Genomic DNA, 7164 nt, shown 5'->3' with positions numbered 1-7164 from the left:
TACCTGGCTTGAATGGGACCTCCAATCCTAGCTTTTTGAGGAATCTCCATACTGATTTCCATGGTGGTTGCCCTAGCCTGCACTCCCACCAACAGTGGAAAAGAGTTCTTTCTTCCCCACAGCCTCTCCAGAACTTGTTGTTGTTTAACTTCTTGATGATAGCCTTCTTTCTGGCACAAGACCTTATCTCAGCATTGTCTTAATTTACATTGCTTAAATGGCCAACAATGTTGAGCATCTTTTCACATATTTACTTGCCATTTGTATCTCTTTATTTGTGAGGTGTGTATTTACTTCATTTGTGGGGTGTGTATCTACTTCAGACATCAATTTTTGGATTGGGGCTTTGACTTTTACAGATATGATTTTTTTTTCAGTTCTTTATATGTTCTCGATAGAAGTCCTTTGTCTTACAGTCTGCTACAATTATCTCATACTTCATGGGTTCTCTTTTCACTCTGTTAGTGATAACTTTCTTTAAAAGTGTATAAAAGCATTTATTCACTAGAAGTAAGGCGACTGGCAAACCCCTATTGCACAGTGAGAGCAGCTGCGATTGGTTTAGACGGAATTTGTTAAAAGGCAATGTCTACAGACACACAGGCGCTAAAAACAAGGTGATGAGCAGGCACGTGTTTACAGGGGGGTAGAAGCTGGGTCCAGGTCACTTATGGACCCTGCACAGCAGGGACAGTGTGGGCAGCCAGCTGCTTAGGAGCTGGCCTTCGAGCAGAGGCTGTACATATGGGTGCTGTTTTCCTGAGTGTCTCATCTTCTGTAATCTCAGTTGAGATCTCTTCCCCCCTGAACTCTTCTCTGGAGAAGATGATCTTGGGTCTCTTCTTGGAGGTGCGCTGCTGAGTTTGTGGAAGCTGATGGGTGGTGCGGCAGGGCTGGGTCATGAGGAAGTCACTGTCAGAGTCTACAGATGCAGGAGACTGCCACCAGGAGCCTGTGCGTTTCTTGGATGAGGCAGCTCTCTGGCTGCAGAGTTCAAGCGCCTCAGTTCTGTCCAGACCTCACAAGTGACAGGCACAGAGCTTCTGCTACAACTCCTCCATCTCAATTTTGTCCTCAGGGTTGGCCCTGCATCGTAGTTTGCTCATAGAAGCCAAGAAAGCGCCAAAGACGGACTCATCTGAAAGTTTGTCTCTGAAGAAGCTAAAGTTGTCAAGCATTTTATAGAGGCTTTGCTCTGTGAGGGCCAGCTGTGACACACAGTAGGCCAGTTTGTGGTGCTGCCACTTGGTCTGGGCTGTGTGGAAGTGCTGGCACAGCTTTTCCACCAGACTGTCATTCTGCTTCTCTTTGGTGATGCAGGTGAGGAGCTGCTTCATGATGATGTGGAAAGGCTCATCCTCCACCTCCGGCTCAGGGTCTCACAGGTGGTTAATGATGTCTGGGGGGAGATGGTAGATTCCATTGTCTTTGTGGGACAGCTCATTGAAGATGTTCCAGGCCAGAGCAGCAATCTGGGGCTCGGGGTCAATAAACAACACTGCTCACCTGCCCCTTGACCTTCACCATGTCCTTCAAGATCCGGTGGGTCATCACCAGCCCTGCTGTCTTCTGCACCTGCTTAGCTGGATCCTGGAGCATACTGATGAGGTGTCCAGAGTTCCACCAGGTTGGGGAAGTGAATGGCCAGATCCCTGGTGGCAACCATGAGGTTGGAGCAGATAGTGGGGAGCAATGACTTCTCTCATATGGTGAACAGAAGATGGGGTGGGAGTCACAGAAAGTGGTGCTGATTTTGCATAACTTGCCAAGGGCCAATGAAGCAGATGCACAGAGATCGGCATTGCTGTACAGCCAGGGGTTGTTGCATATTTTAAGTAAAAGAGGAATAAAGGCAGCCAGTACCTATTTGCCATCCAGCAGTTCCAGCTCACAGATGCCACAGATGAGCTCTGCCTGTGTATTGTCAATAGTGGCCCCTGTTAGCACCAGCTCCCCCTCCATGGTGGTCTCAGAGCCTAAGTTCTCCTTGGGCTTTTTGGTCTTGTGTGTCTGTTCCTGCTGAAGAGCCTGGTGCTGACACAGCTCTCCACTCACAGCCTGCTCTAGGTGCACCATCTGCTAGAGAGTCACATCCCTAGCTGGCAACAAGAGGTGCATAAGGAGGATGATGGGGAGCACAACATGTCCTGGCTGCAACTCTTGTCCTCCAGCTTCTCTAGAGCCTGCTTGGCACAGCTCTGCAACATCTGGACACAGACCACCTCAGGGCCCTCTGCCAGCCTCTAGATGAGACTCACTGCTGTCTTCTTGAACGGGATCCAGAGTGGGTCTGGGTGGGTAAAGCCTGTTGTGACCAAGTCATGGAGTCACTCAAACAACCCGTGTTTCTAAGGCAGCCTGAAGGGAAGGTTGCCTTTGCCCAAGGAAGGCTTCCTCCTGTCAGAGATATTGGTGATGGCCTGGTGCACCTGCTGGATGAGGCTGTAGTCCTGAGGAGACTTCCTGTCCAGCTCTAAGCTCATCAGCGTGTCTAAGCTGCTTCCCACAATTTCTGGTTTTCCTCGTGCCAGCATGCCCAGAAGCATGACAGAGGAACAGAGCTCCAGGGCAGAACAGCAGCTGAGTCACTGCTGGTTTCAACTCATCCCTCTTAATAAATTTACAGAGACTTTCCTCAAGACCCTGAATGGTCCCAATAGAGGCATCCGCCAACAATAAAGAGATTCTGAATCAAAGCGTGTGTCCTGGCTCTGGCTGAACCCCTTTGGGGCTGAGAAAGAGCTGGTAATAGGTGTTGTTCACAAATTTCCAGAAACCGGGCTCCTTGGGCCAGATGAGAGGTGACGTTTGGCACATGCTGAACAGACCTGGGGCCTCCCAAGCAGGAACACCATCAAAGAGAACTCAATCACCTCCTGTACCACAGTCCTTGTGTTTTCATACATCATCTTGTTAATGATGTCGATGGCCTCTGTGATCCTCTGGGGGAAGCTGCGGGCATCCTGTAGGTATTGTACCAGCCTCTCCTGCTTCACCAGCTCATCCCTGCCCCTGACACCCTCAGGCTCTGACACAATGGGAGTGTCTGTGGCAACAGTCTGTCCTGGGATCATGCTCCCATTGCAGCCCTGTGTGAAAGCTGCTGGGCATGTGAAGATAATTCCTAAGAGATTCAGGAAGCCAGTCTCCTCTAACTCCCCTGGGTCTGGGTGACTGAAGGGTTCAGAGTCTTTGAAGTGGCTTATATCTGTTTGAGCAAGAATGGTGGCTGCTTATATCTAGTTTTGGCCAGTAGTTTACAGATTCGACCTTTCACCTCTTCCGAGGTCTCTGCAGCAGTGACTTCCTCAGGAACCTGCTGCTGTTGGGGAAACTTTAGAAGCTGCTGTAGGGTGGATTTAAACTCGGGCAGTATTGCTTCCTACTCCTCTTCAGGCACCACTGTTACAGAGGCAGCTGCTGTGCTCTGCCCCTGGGCCATCATCTCTTTTAATTTCTGGATTTCTTTCTGCAGTGCTCCAGCTAGGTCAGCATCACTAAGCTTTCAAGAGAAGAGAAAGTTGGCTACAAAGCTGGCCAGCATCTGGATGGCAGTTTTGCGTGTCAGCCAGATGTCCTGTGGTAAAGGCCACCATGCCCTTGAAGTGCATCAGAGGGAGCACCTTCTGCTGCATAATTCGGGTGAAGAGCTATAACATGCAACTCCAGACAAAAGAGTTGACATCGTGCCCATGGGCCTGCAGGTATCCAGAAACTGGTCCCTGGGCTCTCAAGCTCCAGGTGGACACCATGCAGAACCTGCAGCACCATCTCTGCCATGGCTGCCGGCATGCCATTGCACTTCATGTAATTCTCTCCAAACATAATCCAGCAGCATGCACATGCTGGACAGTAGGATCACTGGGACCCATTTGCTAGCTCTGTCAGGAAGCTGGCAAAGCCCTTGGCCCCTGATGTGTCCTGACTCAGCTGCTCAGGACACTTCTGTCTAGTCTCTGTTGCAATCTCTCCCACGATGCTCTTCATTCTGTAATCTGTTGCCCAGATGCTCACAGCTGACACCAGTACAGGTGCAAGGTGTTCAAAGTGCTGCAGCATCTGGATGATCCTTACAGTGGCACTAAGTGTGTGGTTGTATTGTGTCAAGGCCACCCCTAGTAGGTGTGTCACAGCTTCCTGGGTGGGGCGGTTCTTCTGGCAAGTGATGGTGGATTCTCCAGAAGGCAGTAACAGCAGCCAGTAAGTAGACTGTCAAATTCCTCTTTGATTGCTGAGCAGTTTCACAGGTGACACATGTCCAACTGGGGGAGCTGTGTTAAGAGCTGAAGAGTTGGTTGCTTTTTCTTCTTCCCAGTCAAAACTATGGACTGCTTGGCTCTGGGATTTCTTATTCTTCCTGCCTACATCCAGGTCCATAAGGCCTGGCTGACTGGCCATTGTCTCAAAGGATTCCAAGAGTCCTATCAGGCCATAGCAGTTCATCTTGAGGGCATTGAGGTGGGCACTTCTATTTGATGCACTCAGAGTTGCATCATCAAGGATGGCTGGAAGCTCCTGGGAGTGGCAGAATACTACTTTTTTCAGGAATTCCAGAGCATCTTCTTTGAGGTCAGGATCTATAGTTCAAAAGTGATGTAAAATTCTGTAGACCATATCAGAGTGTTCCAAGATAGCTGGGGGTCCCTGAGCTTTGAAGGAAACCTCAAATGCTTCAAGTTAGGATGGCAACTGTCTAAGGGACACTACCTGTTGCACAACATACTGACTAACACCTCCATATTTCAATAACTTCTCGGGGGACAAGGGCAGATGGAACTCGTACAGCTGGGGAGACATCCTTCTCCTGCTGGCTATTGCACTGAGCATCTCCAAACCTCCTCAGATGTGATTAATTTTGATATGAAAAAACTTTTCAAAAATATGAGATTCCAATTGTTGGTTCTTTGAAGTACTTCCCATGCTGTTTGATTTTTGTTCATGAACTCTTTACCAACTCCTATGTTCTTAAGGTTTCTACCTACTTTCTCTTCCAGAAGATTCAGTGTTTCAATTTTAGTGTTTAAATCTTTGGGCCATTTTGACTGTCATTTTGTGCATGGTGATATCCATAGAAACACTGGGATTTGAACTCAGAATCATCTCAATGAACTAGATTCCCTGTCCTTTCATTAATTGTTTTGAACAAGTTCTTGCTAAGTCACTAAACTGATGAGAATAGGGGCAAAATGGTGACTGTCCTGCCTTAGCCTCACAGTGTGTAGTGCATAGAAGCACAAATACCATACTCAACTCTTATAAAATTTTTTCAGAAAGAAAATAATCACTCACAGATACCACCACTTAAAGGTTACAGCATACTTGTACATCACCACACTGGGTTCAAGTTACACAAAAAATTAACTTTTGGGGGACACATTAAGTCTCATCTAAACAATATTTCACTTCATATGACTTCTTTTTCAAAATTCTTTTTTATTTTACTGATACATTTTGCTGTCTTTTGAGACAGATAAATGATAGAGATAGATAGATAGATGGATAGATAATAGGCAATTCTAACTGCATGTGATATATTTCGCTTCTTTTTATCCATTCCCTATCCCTCCCTTAAACTCCTCATCCAGTATCATTCACAAAAGCTTTTTTTCCTATTTTGTGGTATTTGTTTACTTGTTCCCAACTTTTCTTTCTTCTCTATTTCTTGTTTCCCTTTTTGTATGAACATTTTTTTCCCATTTCCCAGTATCTAATATGAATTTTGGGATCTATTTACACTTTCAGGTTCTCACACCAGAGAACCCATGTGATATCTTAACATGAGTGTCACATTTATTTCACTTAAAAGCATGGTGTCACAGAGCACCGTTTAGCTAGAAGACTCTCCAACTTACCCTCTTACCCTCACTTCTTGTTTTCTTTGCAAATTAGAGGCTATTCAGGTTTCTTTCAAATTCCTGAATCAGGGCTGATTTTAAAGAAAACATAGGAAAATCTAAATAATAATTCATAAGAAAAATCAAATATTTCTACAATTATTCAGTGAGCACACTGAGAGGCAGTAAAGTGATGTGACTCAGGGATCGGGATCCAGGCTACTGTCATTCAGATGACTTACAGTGCTGTGGGTTGAGACAACTGATTCGGTCTATCTGTGCCCCAATTTCTATCCATCATGGGAAATTTTGTTATGAGATTTAAGATATGCAGTCCACATGCGGCAATGGCCCCACCCAGACACCTGGACCATGAAGGGAGCCCTCCTGACTGTGCAGCAAGCATCAGAACCAAGGGCTGGCACTTAGGATCAGGACTACAGGCCCTTTCCTGCACGCTGTTTCTCAATACACAACTACACTGTGAGAGAATCTTATTTTCTTTTGACATCAATTATTTTATTTTAAAGAAAAAAAATAAAAACAGTGGTACAAAATCTCAAAACAAGATTTTAGGATTTTAGGAGAGTATAAATGGTTAGTACATTGTGTATTGTTACTGCCAAAGTAGTTTCTCATATTGCAAGATATAGGCAAGAAATAATAAATAAACAACATAGGTACAAACCTCTTTTTTTAAAAGTCAACAGAAAATGGAAATATACTTTTTAAAGTTTCTAATACTAGGAGAAGATATCATACAATGTCTTTTAAATAAATTGTAAGTCAAAGATACAGCATAAATTTTAGAACAAAAATTAAGATTAAGCAATATTCAGAAAGTTAAATGTTTCAAAACAATTGAACTAAGAAAAAGTTTTCATGATAGCAAATAAGTACTAAGAGTAAAACTTAAGATAAATACTGGAATGGCAAGTAAATGACCAGCACTTCTAACAGTTTGAGGATAGGCTATCGCACAAAGTTCTAGTGTGTGTGGACATGCATAATGACCGTGACAGTTACTGGTGGCTAGGTTTCACTTGTGGAACTGAGCTACAGCTATTTCTTTGAAATCCACCCTGTAGACTCAGATGGAATCATGACTCATCAAGTGGACGAGAAGTCCATTTGTAGGGTGTGCTAGTAAAAATATTCTGCTGCTGAACACAAACGAATAACTGAAAGACTACTATTGTATACCTCTTATTCTCCTCTGTTTAATTGTTTGCCCTACATTTCACTGACCTTCTCAGACCAAAAAGCTACAACTCTTGTTGCATAAGTCCTGCTTTACCTTGGTCTTAACCATCCAGTAGAAAAGTATGAA

General features: G+C 44.9%; 1 pseudogene; it reads right to left on the bottom strand.

Moving 5' to 3' along the window:
- Window positions 1–668: 668 nt before the first annotated feature.
- LOC101585202 lies at window positions 669–4797 on the bottom strand (annotated as a pseudogene).
- Between the last annotated feature and the right edge of the window lie 2367 nt (window positions 4798–7164).

The sequence above is a fragment of the Octodon degus genome, unplaced genomic scaffold (assembly GCF_000260255.1).
Source record: "Octodon degus isolate 3935 unplaced genomic scaffold, OctDeg1.0 scaffold00430, whole genome shotgun sequence".
Lineage (NCBI taxonomy): Eukaryota > Metazoa > Chordata > Mammalia > Rodentia > Octodontidae > Octodon > Octodon degus.
The sequence above is the reverse complement of the archived record's forward strand: the minus strand, read 5'-3'. Positions and strand labels throughout refer to the sequence as shown.